Below are 20,356 nucleotides of genomic sequence, written 5' to 3'. Positions count from 1 at the left end.
GGGGAGCTTCTATTGGGGATCAGGATTCACTCCAGCAGAGGCTTAGGCACTGTCCATGAAGGCTAGACAGTTGCAGGGAGGACTTTGGAAGTTTATGATGCTCCTGTCACTCACACAGGAGGTCAGCCAACAGACTCTTGGAGCCCTCTGGGTAGCCTGGGTTCTGTCATGATACGCTAACTCTGTGGAGGAACTAATCCCAGTATTGTGCCATATGATATTGCGCCATATGACCCCATTAAACTTCTCTCACTGATTTAATTAGCTGACATTCTGAACCTTTGGATCTTTCCCTCCACTTCCCAATGGCTTCCTGATTCCTCTTGCCATTCCACTGTTTTAAAAAGCCTTTGTGACGGAACAACTGCAGAGAAACCAATAAGCAAGTGCTGCAGTGCGGCAGAAATGGAGAATGTCATCAGTGGGTGTCCTGAGACACATTCGAGTGGTTGGCTGCCGCTCCAGCTAGCTCCCTGGACACACCCTCATAGAAGGAGCAAGGAAGTCCTGGAGGCGCACAAAGGAAAGTCAGAGGAAGAGGACGCAGTGCGGTGAACCATGAAGAGGAGGCAAGAGAAATCAAGAACTGGAGGAGAGAGGACAACAAGAGTACAGATCCAGGCAGCCAAGCGGCCACCAACACTGCAAAGTGCCCCGACACATTCCTGGAGGGACCGCTGCACTAGAGAAAAATGGCACACTAGGCGTTACCCTTTTCTTTCCCTCACCAACTCTCCCAGAAATTAAATACCCCAGCACCAAAACACTTACCTGATTCCTTTTCCCTTTTCTTTTTTCTGAGGCGCATACCCCAGGAGGTGGTTCAGGAGATCCGGGAACCTAAAAAAAAAGAATAAAAATGAGAATCAGGCATTGGTGTGGAGCAACACCCATATCGCCTCCCTTATCTGTTATGTGATAATAAAGAAAAGAGACATCCTTGGGCATCTATCTAATTCTGTCCTGTACTGACTCCCCTATACTCCTTAGTAGACTGAATCCCTCCCCTGGCCCCATCACAGTGGTGTCGGAAGTGGGATTGGAGTTATATCCTGATGAGGTCAGAGATAGAGGACAGGATTAAGCAGCTGGCAGGGGGACAGTGACACTTGACACTTGCAGCTGGTGGGTCAGCAAAATAGGGAGAGCCTACAAACTGCGCTAAAGACCCAAGTCAGAGTTCTGGCCAATAATCAGTTAGTATACGAACAGCAATACAGAAATTAACCAAGACCATTGCCAGTGCAATAGTACATCCGAATATACCAAGTTCGGTACTACAAAAATACCATGTGGTGAAGACCCTGAGAGGTGTTGCCACCTCAGCCACCTGGCCTCAGGAGCGTTGGAGCCAATACATGGCTCCCCTCTTAACAGGGGCACTTCAAACAGCCTATCAGGCAGCCATCCCAGCTGGCACAACCCCATATGCAGAAGTGAAGAAAGCCATATTAGAGAGGTTAGACTGCGATAGTGAACACTACCAGGCTAAATTCAGGAAGGAGAAGTAGAACAACCAAGATAATTCAAGGGCATTGCTCTATCACATCCAAGACTTAGGTATGCAATGGCTGAAACTGACCAAATCAATCAACAAAGAAGTTGTTGACAAGGTCCTAATAGAACAGTTCTTAGAATCCCTACCTGGGCCTACCAGAAATTGGATCAGACAGCATCCAGATGTCACAGTATCTATGGTGATTGCTTTGGCCTGCGCATTCCACAGGTCACCCGACTATAGAATGTCTCATTGTTGGGCCCTGCCAGTACCTACTTGACAAAATGCACCTCCACCTAAACCAGTCCCTAAAATCTATCAGTATGTACAACATGCACCAAGACTTCCCGGACAGGAGTATGGTCAAGGGCCCAAGTGTTTTCAATGTGCTGAGCGGGGTCACATTGCGTGGAATTGACCCCAGAAATCCCAAGGGCATGAACCAGTGGAGGTGGGCTTTTCCAGAGGGAGAATCTTGTAGGCAGGAGGTAGCCCCACTAAATATAAAAAACAAATGTGGGTAAATACAAGAACCACCCTGGTGCTGGTGGACTCAAGGTGTAGACATTTGGTGATCAGTGCAGAAAGAGTGGTATCCCAACAGTGGAAGAGAGGGGAAACTGTATTAATAACCTGTGTACAAGGGGACAGTAAAACAGTAGCTGAAGTATCAGTCAATTGGCGAGGACAGGAAGAACATATAAGGGTGGGAGGTATACCGCAAATTGTGGAGGATATGATCATAGGAACACACTATGTAGATTTCCCTCTATTACTGGACGCGGCAGGTCAGCAGAATCCCGACTTGGTGTGGTTAAAGGAGGCACTGTTCCAAGTAAAAACCTTAATAGGGGATAAGGGGAAGAACTAAGCTGTATAGAAAAACGTGAGCATAACAGACTATTTACCCTTAGAGGCAAAACTAATTCTACTCCTGTCTCTCCTATAGCAACCACCCTAGACACAGAACCATGTTGCTTCTGGGCTGCCCAGAGAGAGGATCTCACCTTGCAGCAGGTGTGGGCCAGTGCAGCAACAGAAGAGAACAGGTAGCTAGGACCCTTGTTTAGTATATAAAGGCCTGCTATATCGGAAAGTAAGGAAAGGAGAGGAATTGGTCACACAGCTCCCTGACAGACAACGGGTTCTTCATTTGGACACAGTCGGGGGTGGACACTATGGGAGGGAGAAAACCGAGGAATATCTACTGAGATATTTTTATTTTTTATTGGCCAGGAGTGCTCTCTGAGATATGTACGTTTTGCAGCACCTGTACCTGATGTCAGCTTATCAACCATCCCCCACACACTACCAAGTCTCCTTCGAGACCTCTACTTATAGACTTTCCCTTCTCTTGGGTGGGTATGGATCTAGTCGGACCTCTGATGACTTTGGCTCGGGGTTATCAATATGTTGTGCTTCTAGTAGATTATGCTACACCATACCCTGAAGCCATACCCCTGACCAGCATGACCACCAAAGCTGTCGGCCAGGCTATGATCGAGTTAATTTCCCTTGTTGGTTTCCTCAAGGAACTCCTTACAGACCAGGGCACCCTTTTTATGTCTCACCTCATGATCAAGAGTTGCCAACTGCTAGGAATAAAAAAATGAGAGCCTCTGCCTATCATTCTCCAAATGGACGGCTTGGTATAACGGTACAACAAAACTATCAAGACCCTGTTAAAGAAATTGACATCTGAGTTTGGGCAGGACTTGGACAAAATATTGCCACTAGTGCTATATCCAATCTGTTCTCACATGCAATCCTCTACAGGACACAGTCCTTTCGAGTTGGTGTTTGGTAGACATCCCTGGACCCTTCTTGACATGGCAGCAGCGCAGTGGGAGGCAGAGGAAGGCAAGAGATACTAGAATATACCCATAATCTAAAAGAGAGAATACATACACTTTGGGAGGATGTCAGAAGTAACATGGAAAAAGCACAGGAAAAGCAAAAGGCGGGGTGCAATCACAACAGTGAGTTAAGAAATTTGCAAGTGGGGGAGAAAGCCTTGGTTCTGCTCCCCTCCTTTGACAACAAACTACTTGCAAAGTGGCAGGGTCCCTAACCAGGGACAGCCAGAATCACACCTAGTAACCTTCCGCTTAGCTGTTCCCTGTGCCCATGGGAAGGGACAGATATATTGCATAAACCTCCTCAAAAGATAGGAAGAAGGCGAGGTGGAGCAGGGGAGGCTCCATCCAACCTTACGTGTGAATGACATAACCCTTAGAAATTGTCTTTCCTCCCAAGATAATTGTAACTCAAAAGAAGAAATAAACCGGGGGATCACTGACTGACTGGCAGAGACAACAAATCTTCAAATTAGTAAACTGAAATCAGGTCATTTTCTCCCATATACCAGGGAGAACGACATTAGCACAACATGACAGCCTTATAGAAAAAAGCAGGGTGGTAAGTCTAGAATGCTAGAGGGAGTAATCATAGAACCCTCTAGTAGTCCCTCGTGCTCCACAGTCGTACATGTACCAAAACCCAATGGCACTGTATGCTTTTCTATAGATTTTCACCAATTGGATATCATCTCCAAATTCGACACCTATCCAGTGTCCGAGTAGATGAGCTCGTCCAGAGGTTGGGGAATACCAAGAATCTCACAACCTTAGATTTTAGGTACTGGCAGATAACTCTCTCTCCACAACTAGGGGGGAAAAATATGTGTTTTCCACCCTCTTGAGACTGTACCATTTTAAGGTACAGCCCTTCGGACTGTATGGAGCACCCTTCACCTTCCAGAGACTAATGGACACGTTGCTGCGACCTCATCAGGAACACGCAGTCACTTATCTCAAAGACATAGTGGTTTACAGCCCGACTTGGGAACATCATCTTGAACACCTGGAGACTGGACTCTTGACCCTCAGGAAAGCCAGCCTCACAGCAGATCCCGAGAAATGTAGCCTTATTAACAATTCCATTAGGTATCTGGGATGCAACATACAGGAGGGAAGGATAATTCCCCAAGTTGACAAGGTGAGGGCTATTAGGGACTTGCCATGTTCCAACAACAAGAAGAGAATTAGATCCTTCCTAGTGTTGGTGGGGTACTACCGCCGGTTTATTCCGAATTTCTCAGAGAAAGCTGCCCCTCTAATAGATCTACTAAAGAATACCAAGTCACACAAAATAACGGAATAGACTTCGATTCAACAAAACAGTTTTGACTGGCTTAAAACAGCCCTGTGTAACAACCCGGTTCTGTTGTTTCCAGAGTTCAAGAAGAGATTCACACTACAGACAGATGCCTCGGATCAAGGCCTAGGGGCGGTATTATCTCGGTTTGACTCCTCTGGCCACCTTTATCCTGTAGTTTAAATAAGCAGGAATTTTTTTCTTGGTGAGACTCACTACCCCACGATAGAAAAAAAGTTCCTGTCGATCAAATGGGTGGTGGAAGCCCTCCTATACTATCTGCTAGGGAGATCGTTTACCCTACTGACTGACCATGCTCCACTGACTTGGCTGGTGTGACATAAGGATACCAATACCAGAATATTGCACTGATTCTTAGCCCTATAACCTTTTGCCTTCCAGATAGTTCATCTCCCGGGCCATTGACAGGTCACAGCCTATTTCCTCTCTTATGCACCAATGTCCACATGGCCCGATCAGCCATGCCTGGTTGGGGGTCTGTGTGACAGAGCAACTGCAGAGAATCCAGGAAGCAAGTGCAGCAGCACAGCAGAAATGGGAATGTCATCACCTGGTGCCCCACGGGCATGTTTGAATGTTTGAGCGGTCGGCTGCCACTCCAGCTCGTTCCCTGGATACATGCTCCATTCTTGTTTGGGCCCTTCATAGGAGGAGCGAGGTCGTAGAAGCACATGAAGGAAAGTTAGAGGAACAGGACGCGGTGCTGGTGAACCAGGAACAGGCCGCAGGAGAAATCAAGGACTGGAGAAGAGAGGACAATGCAAGTGCAAAGCCAGGAGGCCATCAGCACCACGAGGCACCCCGCCACGTTGCTCAGGTACTATCTTGCATACGGGGCAGTACAGGAGGCTGGGGGAGGAACAAACAGGACAGGGTTACAGAGGACGTCACCGGTAAATGGCTGGAGTCGATGACCTGTTGGAAACGACATCCACATGGCTCTAATGCTTGCCAGGCCAGGACCTGTGTGCAATTCCTTATGCATGTATAAACGCACGGGGAAGCTTGAGCACGAAAGTGGTGACGGCTGCACTACAGAAAATGGCACACCTGGTGTTACCCTTTTCTTCCCCTCACCAACAGTCCCAGAAATAAAATACTCCAGCACCAAAACACTTGCCTGAGTCCTTTTCCTTTTTATCTTTTCTGAGGCTCATACCCCAGGTGGAGGACCAGGGGATCCTGGGACCTAAAAGAAAAGAACATAAAAAAGGAGAATCATGCCTGGGAGTGGAGCAATACCCATATTGCCTCACTTATCTGTTACGTGATAATAAAGAAAATAAGTAAACATCATTGGGCATCTATCTGATTCTGTCCTGTATTGACTCCAATATACTCCTTATTAGACTGATTCTCTCCCCAGGCCCAGTCACAGCCTCCTTCTTGTCTTGACAGTGCAAACTCTTCTGGGACCTGAAATCTTGTGAGATCTTAGGGTCCCCTGAGACTTGGAGGCCATCTTGGGCACAGTCCCATAAATACTGCACCCATGCATTAGCCCTTTGCTTGGATTTGAGTCCTAGCCCTGTTGATCTCCCGCTCCAGCCCTCCACTCTGGCCTTCTTGTTCCAGGGATTCCTTCCTACCTGTTCTTTCCTTGGCTTTACTTCAACAGCGTCTTCTCAGATCGGCTCAACTTTTTCACAGTGAGACTTACCTGAAAGAAAGAAAGGTATAAAGAGATAAGACACTGCTCATCATCGACAACAGGCACAATCATCCCTGAAGGTCAGTGCACAGAACTCAAGAATCCGAAAAAAACAATTTGATTTTGCTAAACGTTCAAGAGAGCGAGAATTTGGGGGTAAATTCATGGTGAGCCTAAGATCCTAGAAAAGGGGAGAGTCAACAAAAATAAGAGAGGAGTGGATGTATGTAAAGAACTTAGAGCTTGGTTTAAATCTTGATGGTATTACTGCTAATCTGCCACAGCGGCTGACCCATGTACGCTGTAAAGTAGACAGTGTTCTGACACTCATATTTAGATGTATTGCCGCTGAGCTGCAGACCGCTTCGATGAAGTACTCCTCCTAGCCGTCAGGCTGGCAGGTTCCCACCGGCCATATTTAGATTTCACAATTCTGCAGGCAGTGGACTGGTAGTGGAATGCTGATGAAAGGAGTCCATTGCGGGACCCAATGTACATCCCACAATGGCAATGGCTATGGAATAGAGGTAAGTCACACACAAACACTGTACCTTAGCCATATGTGTACACCTGCACAACACAGCACACTACAAACACACTATTATCCATTGTCATTCTACCACAGCATAACACACACATGCCGAAAACACACATTGCCATACATCCATGACACAACATATCCACACTATTGATACTAAACCCACACATGACACAACCACAACACACTCATCTACACAAACACACACACAAAGGCACAACTACACACATCACAATACCGACCACCACACAACAACACCCACCTGAATGTTACACACAACAACACAACACACAACCAAACATACACAACAACGGCAGACCCATATGCAAGTGGCACACATACTGACACAACCACATCATCCACTCAAGCTCCCTCTACCTCAACCAGCCAATCCAGTCTCACCCACACATACATGTACTGATTCACATATACAAATGGAAGCACAACATTGCAGGTACAAGTCCCCTTGCAGTGTGCACACATGGACATAGCTGACAAGTGTGATTGAAACGTAATTGTGGTGCCAGCATTCATTTGGCAGTGAATACTGACACAAAATGACATTTGTTTATTTGTTCCATATGTGTCTTGAACCAGGGTTTCCCCATCCATGTCAGACACATTTGTTTTCCTGACATATGCATGTCACAGTAATTTAAAAAAATACTGCACATATGTATGACTGCAGTGGTCCCACGCCCATGTGCAGTGACCACACAATGAAGACTGGCAATGTGGATACCGTACCTTTGAGTCCGGGAACAGGGGGTTGTGTTTTCTCCATGGTCCAGTGGCAGCAGTGACAGGAGGTCTTGTCTAGTCGTGTCAGTCGAAAAAGGAAGTGGAATCAGGGGAAAAAAGGTAGGTTTTTACCTCATTTTCTCTCCAATGCACCAATTCAGGTGTAGAGGTAGCATTGCCACAGTTGGCTTGGCAGGAAGGAACATTGAAATTTGCACAGTGGGAAAGGTGGCTGGAATCCTGTCACCAGCCACTAATTCCAATTGCGCCGTCTATGCGAGTGCAGGTTCCTGGTGAAGCCGGTGGGACTTGGGTGGTCTTTTTCATGTATAAGACCGCCACCATCTAAATCAGGAGGGCAGACAGCCAAGGCGGCGGAAGGGTTTTCAGTTGGAAAACCAACAGCAGTACCGTTACTACCAATATCTAAATCAGGCGCTTAATTTGTTGTACTGTTGATCACTGACATCCAGGTACAGATTTGCTGCTGGTCAAGAAGACACCCACAGTTCCCTACACACCCGGAAGCCGAGACGGTCAGCCTGTCTAGTCCTTTCCTCCAATCCCATCTTCTACCCCTAAGGATCAGGGACTAACAGTCATAAACATGTTTGTGTTGAGGGTTAATCTTAAGGGCTTTGAAAGGATTATCTTTGCTTCCACAGAGACCTGGACTTCAGGTGAGTGGTATCTTGACATGAAGCCAAGCCATAAAAAAATTCTGTCTGCCAAGCAAACACGGATGTAGAACCCCAAGAGCTGGCCTAAACCCCTCCCCATGTTATCCCTACCCCCACTTTGGAATACATGACCCATGCTTTAGATGCGGGTGAAGAAGAGTTTCAGAATGTGAAACAGGAAAATCTGTCTTTAAAATCCGAGTTGATTAAATACAGACCTTGGAGCATGGGTCTGGGCACAATCCCCACGATCAGCATCCCAGTGCAGGGACCAGCTAAATTCAATATACACAAGCCGGCGCTAGCACAAGCAGAACCAGTAGTACCCTTGTGACTTTGACTGTTGTTTCTCCTACTCTGGTTCCCTTAGGAGCACCCAAACGATTCGGTGTGGATAGCGTCAAACTTAGTATATTTATGAACAAATGTCACTTCCAGTTTATGTGTAGCCCCGTCGCCTTTACTGATGATGTGGCTAAGGTCGCCGATGTCATCTCCTAATTATCAAGAAATGCCTGCAACGTGGTCAATCCCGAAAATGATGACTGTTTTGTATAACTTTCATGCTTTCAAGGAAATAATGCATAAATTATTCTCTCAACACTCTCTCATGCAAACGAGCGACAACAAGTTGCTGAAAGGCAGGGAAACAAAGGTTTACTCGCATACATTTCTAACTTCAATCGGTTAGTCTTGGAGACAACTGGTCAGAGGAAAAGGGAACGTTGTTGTTCTGTGGCAGCCTGCGCAGTGAGTTAAGGGACGCTCTGTCTCAGATTGTTGCTCCTGCCAAGGATCAGGTTTCAAACTAGAACACTGCTTAGGTGAAAGGAGAGGAGAAAACTCTAGTGGGTAAACTACCCGAGTATTAGTTTTCAGAGGTGAAAAGCAAGAATCCATAGACACTAGGGACATATTTACTACAAACTGTCGTAGGGGAGCGCCGAAGTGTCTTTGCTGCTCCTGTCCGATGCCAATTTGAGAAGCCGAAATGCACCATATTTACATGATATGGTGCATTTCTGTCTTTCCCGCCACATGGGTGCCTGTGTTGCATGCAGGATTGTTTTTGTGCAGGAAGGGGCACAAATTCTGCACAAACACAACCTGTGGAGGCGTTTTCCTCTTTCTAAGTGTGCTGCAAAATACAGCACACATAGAAAGAGGAAAACGCTAGGAGAAATGAAGATATTTTTGCAGTTACACCTACACTGGGGAGTTGTAAGATTTTGACCCAGGTTTACATTGGCTTGTATATCTGGGAATACATCAAAACCAATGGATGTTGTGTGGGAAAACTCACTGCAACACCCACGGAACACCCCCTGACGCAGATTAAGTCAATGCAGTGACTTGGACTGCATTGCCTTACACCAGATCTACTGAAGCATTCTACTCCATTCGCCGCATGCAAAGGCCTCTGCACAGAAATACCCAAACACACACACTGGTTACTTGTGGTGTGGAATGAAGCACAAAAATCCCTTTCCCCATTTATTTATATCCCTTATTCCCCATGACCACTGGACATGCTCCTCGCATATCCAGGTCGGCCCAGGCTGTCTCGTGGATGACTAGACCGCCACACAGTCATTACATCTCTGAGGCCACGAAAAGCCACACAAATGGGCTTTGCATGGCCTGGTAGATATGGGTCTGCAGGATGTGCCACCGGCGCGTCAAAAAAAGTGATGCACCAGTAGAGCAAAGGGCTTGTAAATATGCCCCTAAGACTTACGAGGAAGGTGAACCAATGCAAGTCTTTGACGATATTGTTTTCCTTTTCAAAGATAAACTTGTAATTTGTCATGGAACTTTGTCAGATTTACAAAGTAAATTACCACCTAGTGTATCACCTATGAGGAATAGGGGTTTGCAGCAGATACTGTGAACAATGGGTATTTGCTAAATAACTCACAATCTATTATTGTTATCTCTCTGCCTGATTCATTATCCCAACCACCCTTCAAGCGAAAAAAGACACCAGGCCCTACACCCGGAGCATTGGGAAGAAGCACAGAGGGTGGGGTTGTAGTTGCTGATAAATCACATAAACAGCCTAGCAAAAAGGTTAGAGTTACCAAACCCCCTCCTGTCAACCCAGAGGAGATTAGCGCCTTGCTTGCCCCTGCATGAGCTTCAGGGTCTCTGGTGGCGTTCTCGGTAGATTAATTATCCTCGAGGCTGGAACTAGTGGAAACAACGACTGCCAGTTGCGTAGAATTATTGAAATCTAATGTTATTTCTACCTGCCAGCCTGGAACCAGTACTTCATTCCCTCTACCAATGCCCCTTTACAACAACACTCACACAACAAGGCCCTGAATAGTTCAATGTCACACCACTAACTACTCTCAGTGATAATTCGATTCCATCATTGGACAAACGATTTTCCAGAGGCTCTGGGTTTACTTACACCCCTCCCCCCACCGGAAGACACCACTTTCTTTGCGGTTTTGGGGTGCATTCGTAAGTTAGATCAGCCAGACTCTGAGACTGGGTGGGAGCTGAGGAACAAATCTAAGTGGGTTTGGAGAGGGGTTAAGCTATTCCCGTATATTGTGTAGTTAGGTGTTTCAAGACGCTAATGCTGGTAGACACTATCCCACGAAGGTCCTGGGTGCCAGATATATCTCCTCATTAGATCACTGCCCTGCCACCTGGTTACTTTCATCGGCTGGTGACATTTGACAGCTGTGTTAGACAACCCCCAATTGTACCTCCCTGGCAGCAGGATGAAGTCCACTTCGGGCTTTCAATTTACAACCGCTTCTCACCACTGGTTTTGTAGGGTGTGTACTGGCTCAGTGAGAGTATAGAGACGGGTGGTTGAGTTGATAATATTGCTGTCGCTAGAGATGGGCCATCATCACCGTATTCTGGGAGCCCTGTCGTAGCATCAGGACCTCAAACGCTCTTTCACCTAACCACAATGGAAAATTAGACTACACAGAATTTAGAGATACAAGTCCCGTTGAGCCAGACCGCAGTTGCTATACAATCTGACTCCCAGTCACAATGTAATATCATATTTTGGAATGTGTCAGGTTTACGCTGTAAAACTCACATTCCTGATTGGTATGATTTTACTTCCAAAGTTTCTATCCTATGTTTTCAGGAAAATTGTGCAAGTGAGTCTTTTCATATTAATGGTTTTGAGATCATTCATACACCAGCAAAGCCATCTCCGGTGGTGAGAGCAAAGGCGGGGGGCATTTATCTTTCTAATTTAGGGGGTTATTACAACTTTGGAGGAAGTTTTAATTCGTCCCAAAAGTGACGGTAAAGTGACGGATATACCACCAGCCGTATTACGAGTCCATTATATCCTATGGAACTCGTAATACGGCTGGTGGTATATCCGTCACATTTGGGACGGATTAACACCTCCTCCAAAGTTGTAATAGCCCCCTTAATGTCTGCCACTATTTTGAAATGGGCCATGAGTTCCCCTTAGTATTAAATTATAGTGATCATATTTTTTTAGAAGTTAAGTTTAGTTTTGTCCTTTTTAATGTTTGTTATAATGCATCTTTCTACGACATACCTAATGTACTTTCCCAGTTAGATCACACATTTTGAGGCATTCGCTGCAGAGAAGGGAATTCTAGGCCTGATTTGGAGTTTGGGGGAGGGGTTACTCCGTCACAACGGGCACAGATATCCCTTCTGCCCAAAGTCTAAATCCCATTATATCCAATGCGAATTAGATTTTGGCGGACGGGATATCCGTCACTGGTGTGACGGAGTAACCCCTCGCCAATATCTAAATCTGTTGCGCCGAGGCACGTGCCGCGAGCCGAGCACTCGGCTTGGGCTGCGGTGCTGAGACGCGACGCGCCCCCTGTCTCTCTTGCAGCATTCGAGACCCCAAATTACGCATGGAGCCTTGTTTATTTTTAGCGCAGCAGGCCTCCTTGCACATCTAACCTTTCCCCCACTCACCTGATAATGTTGTCCTTCCTTTCTGTCGCCCTCATTTGTGCTTCCCTTTATGTTTTTCCTTCTTTCCCATTATTCCCCTCTCTTCCTAGCATGCATTGGTTCCCACTCACTATGGTTCCTTGTGCATTACTTTCTGTGTGTTTTTTTCCCTATCTAATACGGTGTCCTGGCACTTCCTGTTGGTCGCTTCCTGTTTTTTGGGTATTTAAGGGCTGTGATTCTTTTCCTCCTGGTGCTGAAACACTTTCTGTTTGGATGGTGTTTTCGCTCCTTCTCCCTTGTGTCAGCTACTGGTTACACTTTTGTTCCAGTGTTTTCCTGTTCCTTTTTTTTGATCTTATATTTTACTTTTTGATTTTTGCTTTTGTTCCAGGAAATTCCTTTGTGAGTTTTTTTTCCCCTTTTTCGTTTTTTTTTCCCTCTGGCACTACTTCTGAAGGACACGGACTGCCCTTGGCGTTCCTATCGCCTGCAGCACCGTGGCTACCAGAAAGAGTTGCCTCTACCTGGGCCAAGGCCGAACATTCAAGAACAAGAACCTCGTCAATCATTCAGGGGACTCCAGGCTCAAGCAACGCGTAAGTCGTGACAGATTGCAGCGCCAAATACACCCGACTTCGTCTAACACCATGGATGAATCAGTGGTGGCTGCTGCAGACCCTGACCAGTCCCTTCTGGCAACCATTTAGCAACAGGCACAGGAACTGCAATAATTATGCAATGAGAATGCTGCCTTACGACAAGCTTTGGCCTTCCGCAGTACGGATATTCCTACCGTTTCCACCTGAACTCCTCAATATTCCGGTGAACCAACAAAGCTGCGAGAGTTCTTAGATGTGTTGACTGTTTACTTTGCCTTACGACCCACACAATTTTCTCACGACAAGACAAAGGTGGGTTATCTTATCAGTGCCCTATCCGGTCCTGCTTTGGCCTGGGTGACTCTGATGGTATCATCCAATGATCCAGTATTGTCTGATTATCCAGCCTTCGTGAATCGTTTTAAACAGATGTTTAGTCGTCCAGGATTGGAGGCCTCTCCTGAAGAAGCACTGTGTGACATCCAACAAGGCTCTCAAGATGTCCTCCAATATATTACACGCTTTCGACAGCTTGCGGCCGAGACAACCTGGGTGGAGCATACTCTGGTTACCCTATTTCGTAGAGGGCTAAAGGAGTAGATCAAAGACGAGCTAGTGCACTCCACCGAGTTGAAGATCTTCGCGGTCTGATGGATTTAGCTCTTTCCATCGAATATCGTCTCCAAGAATGACGTTTGGAAAAAAGAAGAAATAGAGGACCTTCCCAGGTAAGTACCTCACGTGTCTTTTTGCACCGTCCGGAGAAACCTCGCCCTCCGTCAAAGAAACTGAAGGTGAACCTATGCAGGTGGATACTACTCGTGGCCCACTTTCCGTCAGTGAACGTGAAGAAAGGCATAAAAAAGGATTGTGCCTGTATTGTGGTGCTGCTGGTCATATGCTCCGTACATGCCCTGTTCGTCCTCTAAGGCCATCGGGAAACACTACTTCCCATCCTCTGTAAGAAGGGAGGGGACGGGATCATCTGCTATACCTTCCATTAGTTCTTTCAAGGACAATGCCACTACTTTGTTCATGCTACCTGTGACTCTGCAGTTACCTGACGGTCATGAGGAGAGAACAATGGCCTTACTTGATTGTGGTGCTCGTGGCATTTATATGGATAAGTCCTGGGCCACAACACAACAAATACCAACATGACCCAAGGAAGTCCCGGAACAAGTACACACTGTGGATGGGTCCTTAATATCCTCTGGTCCAGTCAATACTACTACCACGATTTTAAGTTTACAACTTGGAAACCACCAAGAACACGTCTCCTTTGACTTAATATCATCTCCCAATCAAACTATAATTCTAGGGATTCTGTGGTTCATAAGACATAATCCTTATGTAAACTGGGAAACCAGGACTATTTCTTTGTCCTCACAGTTTTGTCATGAACATTGTTTTGCCTCAGACACTTACTGGTCACCCAAGAAACTTATGCCTTTTGAACTCACTACAGGTTGTTCCATCAATACAGTCCAAGGGGTTCCCGATCACTATTTGGACTTTCAAGATGTATTCCAAAAACCATCCAGACCTGTTTTGCCCCCACATGGAGATTGAGATTGTACAATTCCCCTGGAACCTGGGGCGATCGTTCCCTTTGGGAGAATGTATTCTCCTGACGGAACCTAAAAAGAAAGTTCTCAAAGAGTACCTCCAAGAAAATGTACTCAGCGGTCTTATCGTACCATCCTCCTCTCCGGCGGGGGCTCCTCTCTTTTTTGTACCCAAGAAGACTAAAGATCTTTGTCCCTGCTTGGATTTTCGTGATTTAAATAAGATCACTATAAAAGACTGTTATCCTTTACCTCTCATCAAAGATATTCTGGAGGCGGTCAGAGGGGCACAACGATTTACTAAATTAGATCTTCGTGTAGCTTACCACCTTTTGCGCATCAAGGAAGGAGATGAGTGGAAGACTGCCTTTCGAGCCCCATTTGGTCATTATGAATACAGAGTTATGCCTTTTGGCCTCACTAATGCCCCCTCCATATTCCAAAGACTTATGGACTCTGTGTTCTCTGATCTCTTGAACCATACAGTAGTTATCTACTTAGACGATATCCTTATATATCCTGAACTTCATTCTACACACGTTAAACTAGTCCTCAAAAGACTCAGGCAACATCAACTGTCCTGTAAACCAGAGAAATGTGAGTTTGATAAGAACAAAGTCAAATATTTGGGGTATCACATTAGTCCCACTGGAATAGCTATGGATCCGGAAAAGGTACAAGCCATCCTAGACTGGCCTTCCCCTTCCTCCATCAAGGAGACTCAGGGGGTCATTCTGACCCTGGCGGTCGGTGATAAACTGGCGGCCAATCCGCCAACAGGCTGGCGGTCCAAAAAATGGGATTCTGACCCTGGCGGGAACTGCCAACACAGCCCGCCACTTTAACACTCCGACCGCCACGGCGGGACAGACAAACAGCGCGGCGGTCACCGCCAACAGGCAGGCGGCAGACAATGTACCGCCCACCCAATCACAACTCACCAACCCGCCACCTTTTCCGGGGCGGGAGCCCCGCCGATAAAAACACGGCGGAAACAGACTACGAACGGGAAAACGCTCACCTCTATACACTCCACGAGGACGGAGGACAGCATGGAGCCCGAATTGAACATCCTACCTGCTCTCGTCTACCTGCTCATCTACCACGAGTACGAACTCCGGCGCAGACGACAACGGTGAGTACCGCACCTACGACACAGGGGAGGGGGGGAGGAGGAAGGGTTACGGGCACACACATACGCATTACACCCACCCCCCAACTATCTACACACCAATGCAGAGCACCAAGTCAAAGTGACCCCACCCAAACCCCCCGGAATAACGAAAAGATAAGATTAAGGTGAGAAACAACATTTATGTAAAAAATAGGTTCATTGAAGTCATGGTAAAATAGGAAAATGAAATAAAAAAATCCAAGTGTAAACATTGCGTAACCGATAAATAGAGGCAAAAAGTCCCGCACAGTCACTGAAATAGCAAATGTCCGTGGGCCAAAGTGTATCATCACATGGGCAAAGCCCACACAGGAGACCTGAGTCCGTTGGAGAGAACACTGCAGGGGCATCAGATGATAAAACTACAGGCACCTCAGGGGGAATGCAAGGGGGGGCACCACAGCCACATGAGTCCACGACGCCAGATCCAAGAAGGGGCCACCATGCCCACTGTTCAATCCTGGGGAGTGCAAAGCCACAGTCTCTCAAGTCTCTACAGTGGGTGGCTTGCCCACTGTCATATCCTGGGGAGTGCAAAGCCACAGTCTCTCAAGTCTCTACAGTGGGTGGCTTGCCCACTGTCATATCCTGGGGAGTGCAAAGCCACAGTCTCTCAAGTCTCACAAGTGGGTGGCTTGCCCACTGTCACATCCTGGGGAGTGCAAAGCCACAGTCCATCAAGTGGATAACAGTTTCCACAGGCAATGGAGGAGGCAGGGTGGCCCGAGTGCAGCGTGAACATCAGCACGACACAGAACCGGCACTGTCAATGGGCCAGCGGTGCTTGAGACGGCGGGCCCAGCGGAGCGGTGCTTGAGACGGCGGGGCCCAGCGGAGCGGTGCTTGACAGGAAGGGCCCAGCGGAGCGGTGCTTGACAGGAAGGGCCCAGCGGAGCTTGACAGGAAGGGCCCAGCGGAGCGGTGCAGAGACGGCGGGGCCCAGCGGAGCGGTGCTTGAGACGGTGGGGCCCAGCGGAGCGGTGCTTGACAGGAAGGGCCCAGCGGAGCGGTGCTTGACAGGAAGGGCCCAGCGGAGCGGTGCAGAGACGGCGGGGCCCAGCGGAGCGGTGCTTGAGACGGCGGGGCCCAGCGGAGCGGTGCTTGACAGGAAGGGCCCAGCGGAGCGGTGCTTGACAGGAAGGGCCCAGCAGAGCGGTGCAGAGACGGCGGGGCCCAGCGGAGCGGGGCTTGACAGGAAGGGCCCAGCGGAGCGGTGCTTGACAGGAAGGGCCCAGCGGAGCGGTGCTTGAGATGAAGGGCCCAGCGGAGCGGTGCTTGGGACGGCGGGGCCCAGCGGAGCGGTGCTTGAGACGGCGGGGCCCAGCGGAGCGGTGCTTGACAGGAAGGGCCCAGCGGAGCGGTGCTTGACAGGAAGGGCCCAGCGGAGCGGTGCTTGAGATGAAGGGCCCCTGTTCAGCGGTGCTCCTCCCGGCGGTGCCCTGTTCAGCGGTGCCTTTCTGCACGGCGGGGTCCTGTTCAGCAGTGCCTTTCTGGACGGCGGGGCCCTGTTCAGCGGTGCCTTTCTGCACGGCGGGGCCCTGTTCAGCGGTGCCTTTCTGGACGGCGGGGCCCTGTTCAGCGGTGCCTTTCTGCACGGCGGGGCCCTGTTCAGCGGTGCCTTTCTGGACGGCAGGGCCCTGTTCAGCGGTGCCTTTCTGCACGGCGGGCCCTGTTCAGCGGTGCTTGTTCTGTAAGTCAAGGGAGTCAGACCTGGCCACGACTCCCTGCTCAGTCGCCCTCCGACCGTGCATTTGCTGGACCCTTCGGTGACGGTGTGCTGGGCCCTTGGGTGTCCTCCCTCACACCCGGGATGGGGCTTGTGGGGCCCTCCTGGTCCGCGCTCCTGCTGGCTGACTTCTCCGCCCTGCTGCCCTTGCCCTCCTTTGATCTGGCTCTCGGGCCCTTGCCTCCCCTGGATGTTGTGGCAGGTGAAGTGGCAGAACTTTGGTCCTTGGGGGCAGCCGTGTCAGTCGTCCCGCGGCGGCCCCTTACTTTACGGGTCCTCTTTTCAGGGGGGCGGCTGGCTGTCCCCTTGCTGCTGACCGATGTATCACTGCTGGCAAAGGGGGGACTCCAAAAGCCATGCACTACGGTGACCCTTGAAGCCGGGCTGGTGGTGGCTGAGGCGCTCCTGGGACTCTTAGCAGATGGAGGGGGGGGTCAGGGGAGGGAAAGAGGTCAAGAGTGGAGAGGTAAAGTTTTTTAGGACCAGGGTAAAGGGTAGGTGTAGTGGTTATGGGAGTGGAGGAAGAGGAGGTGGTTGTAGGAGAGTCAGGTGTGCTGTCCTTGGGTGAAGGTGCATGGGCTGGAGGCTGTCGTGAGGTCCTTGGCTGTTGGGTGGGTGGCTGCCTGCGTTTGTGTGTCTTGGAAGAGGGGGTGACAGACACAGTGGGAGAGGACACAGGGGACGTGTAAATGGCAGTGGGGGTGGTGACTGCACATGTGCGGACTGGACTGGAGGGTGTGCTGGTGATGGAAGTACTGGCTGTTGGTGGTGTGCATGCAGGTGTGAGTAGAGACGTCACAGGGAGGGAGGAGGGAGACGAGGAGGTGGTAGTGGCTGTTGGCATGTCTGCATCTGGGTGTTGCTTGGGTGAATGTTTGTGTGATCTGTGGTGCTTATGTCTGGATGAGCTGCCCTTGGGTGTTGAGGTGTGTGCAGGCTGGTCTGATGGTGTGGATGGGATAGGCAGAGGAACAGGAGACAGAGACAGGCTGGAGGCAGTTAGAAGCGGGAGGCTGGAAACAGGGACAATGGCTGCCGTCAGTGCTGAGGCCAGAGCATTGAACGATCGTTGATGGGCCGCCTGACCCGAATGAATGCCCTCCAGGTATGCATTGCTACGATGCACCTCCCTCTCTACCCCCTGGATGGCATTCAAAAGGGTAGACTGCCCAACAATGATGGTCTGTAGGAGGTCAATGACCTCCTCACTGAGGGCAGCAGGGGTAACAGGGGCAGGGCCTGAGGTGCCTGGGGCGAAGGAGACGCCCGCCTTCTTGGGTGAGCGGGCACAGAGCGAAGGCTGAGGGGCTGCTGGGAGGGCGGAGCTGGTGCGCGGGGTGGCGGCTGTACCTGTAGAGGCGGGGGGCACGGATGTTGCTGCCACCGCTAGGGAGCTCCCATCCGAGGACGTGTCGGTGTCGCTGGTGTCACCACGGCTCCCCGTTGTGAAGCTCCCCTCGCCCTCCGTATCACTGGTGGCCTCGGTGTCTGTGCCATGGCCCACCGGGGCCTGGTGAGTTGCAGCTCCCTCGTGCTCCGGTGCCAATTCTCCTCCGCCTGATGATGCTAATGCACACATGCACAAGAAGATAAAGAAAAAGGGTGGGGGGAGACATAAAAACTGGTTGAGTGCATGCATTGTCAACACCGTTGGCGGAGAGGACAGACACAAGAGCCTCATGCACTAAGCCGCGCAATCGGGGTACACTACTCCGTACTTGTGACTAGGCCAACAGGTCTAGGGACAACAAACGCGCACATGGGTGATGCAGGACCATGGATTGCTGTACTTGTCACCCTACAGAGGTGGGGGGCGGGGGCACAGGGACATGGCTAAAGGAGAGGACTACACTACAGAAAGCGCCCTGGCCTAATGTCACCCACAGCCCTCTTCCCCCACCCAAGCACCTCCACTGCTCGTAAAGATAGCTGAATGTGCTGGTACTCACCCCCTTGTGTCTGCTGTGATGTCCTCACGCACCCATCCAAATCGGGGTAGGCCACCGCCAGGATCCGGGACATCAGGGGGGTCAGGGTACGACTGGCACCCCTCCTAGGTTGGGAGGCCATCCCCAGCAGTGACTCGGCGGTCTTCCTGGTCCCGCGGCGGATGTCCTCCCACCTCTTGCGGCAGTGGGTGCCCCGTCTGTTGTGGACCCCCAGGGCCCGGACTTCCTTGGCGATGGCACGCCAAATGTCGACTTTCTGATGGGCGTTGACCTATTTGACATGTACAGGGTGGGAATTGAAATATCATCAATTTTCCGCATGATAGATGTGATTGGCCCCCCCCTCCCCAACCTTGCCATGTGGCACATGCTCTCATCTGTCGTGCCTTGCACTCGTCATTGTCTCCCCACCCCACCATCTCACATCCACCATACACAACCCAGGCATAGCCCATTCAACGTGCACCCAGTGTACTTACCTGTTGGTCTGGAGGACCGTAGAGTCGCGCATACTGGGGCAGGACCCCATCCACAAGTTTCTCCAACTCTTCTGTAGTGAAGGCAGGGGCCCTTTCCCCAGTCGCAGCAGCCATTGTATCTCCCAGACCGAGGTCACAGCAGCACTTGCAGTATAGGTCCTCTCCTGTGGATGATCAGGTCTCGAGTGATTAACCAGATAGAAAATGGCGGTCACGGCCGCGGCCGCGCGTACCGCTGCAGTGCGTTCCGCGACCGCCGGCGCAGCTAGTCATTGGCTCGTTAAACCCATAGGGTTTGATGTTAACCAATGCGGCTTTGCGCCGCGGTCTTCGACCGCCTACCGCCACAGTGTGTCACGCCAGCGCATTGACCTCACATCCCACTGTCACACTTCTCAGGTCAGGCAGCCGCCATTACAAGGGCCCACAGGGCCTAATTACTACTGCGTCACACAGGCCTAGGCCTTGCATTGCCACTCATACAAGCCATTCAATGCATTGAGAATCGTGTACTGTGCAAGCTGTAGTTACGTACCTGTGGGTTGCTTGACTCTGTGCTCCATGTTGTCCTTCCTAGGCACCGTCCGCTGGGACTTGCGAGGAGAAGGATGAATCTTCCCGTGTACCGACCGCTGGTGGACCTGTCGAC

The 20,356-nt window shown here is 49.7% G+C and overlaps 1 long non-coding RNA gene across 1 annotated transcript in view; it reads right to left on the bottom strand.

Moving 5' to 3' along the window:
- Nucleotides 1-6,262: 6,262 nt before the first annotated feature.
- The window catches only part of LOC138283722 (uncharacterized), a 120,364-nt gene continuing 106,270 nt past the window's right edge, over nt 6,263-20,356 (bottom strand). The window contains exon 3 of the long non-coding RNA XR_011201299.1: nt 6,263-6,335. This is a non-coding gene — a long non-coding RNA (uncharacterized lncRNA). The remainder of the gene's footprint in view (nt 6,336-20,356) is intronic.

The sequence above is a fragment of the Pleurodeles waltl genome, chromosome 1_1 (assembly GCF_031143425.1).
Source record: "Pleurodeles waltl isolate 20211129_DDA chromosome 1_1, aPleWal1.hap1.20221129, whole genome shotgun sequence".
In the NCBI taxonomy this organism is placed as follows: domain Eukaryota; kingdom Metazoa; phylum Chordata; class Amphibia; order Caudata; family Salamandridae; genus Pleurodeles; species Pleurodeles waltl.
Note: the sequence above shows the minus strand (reverse complement) of the source record. Positions and strands in the feature narration are given on the sequence as shown.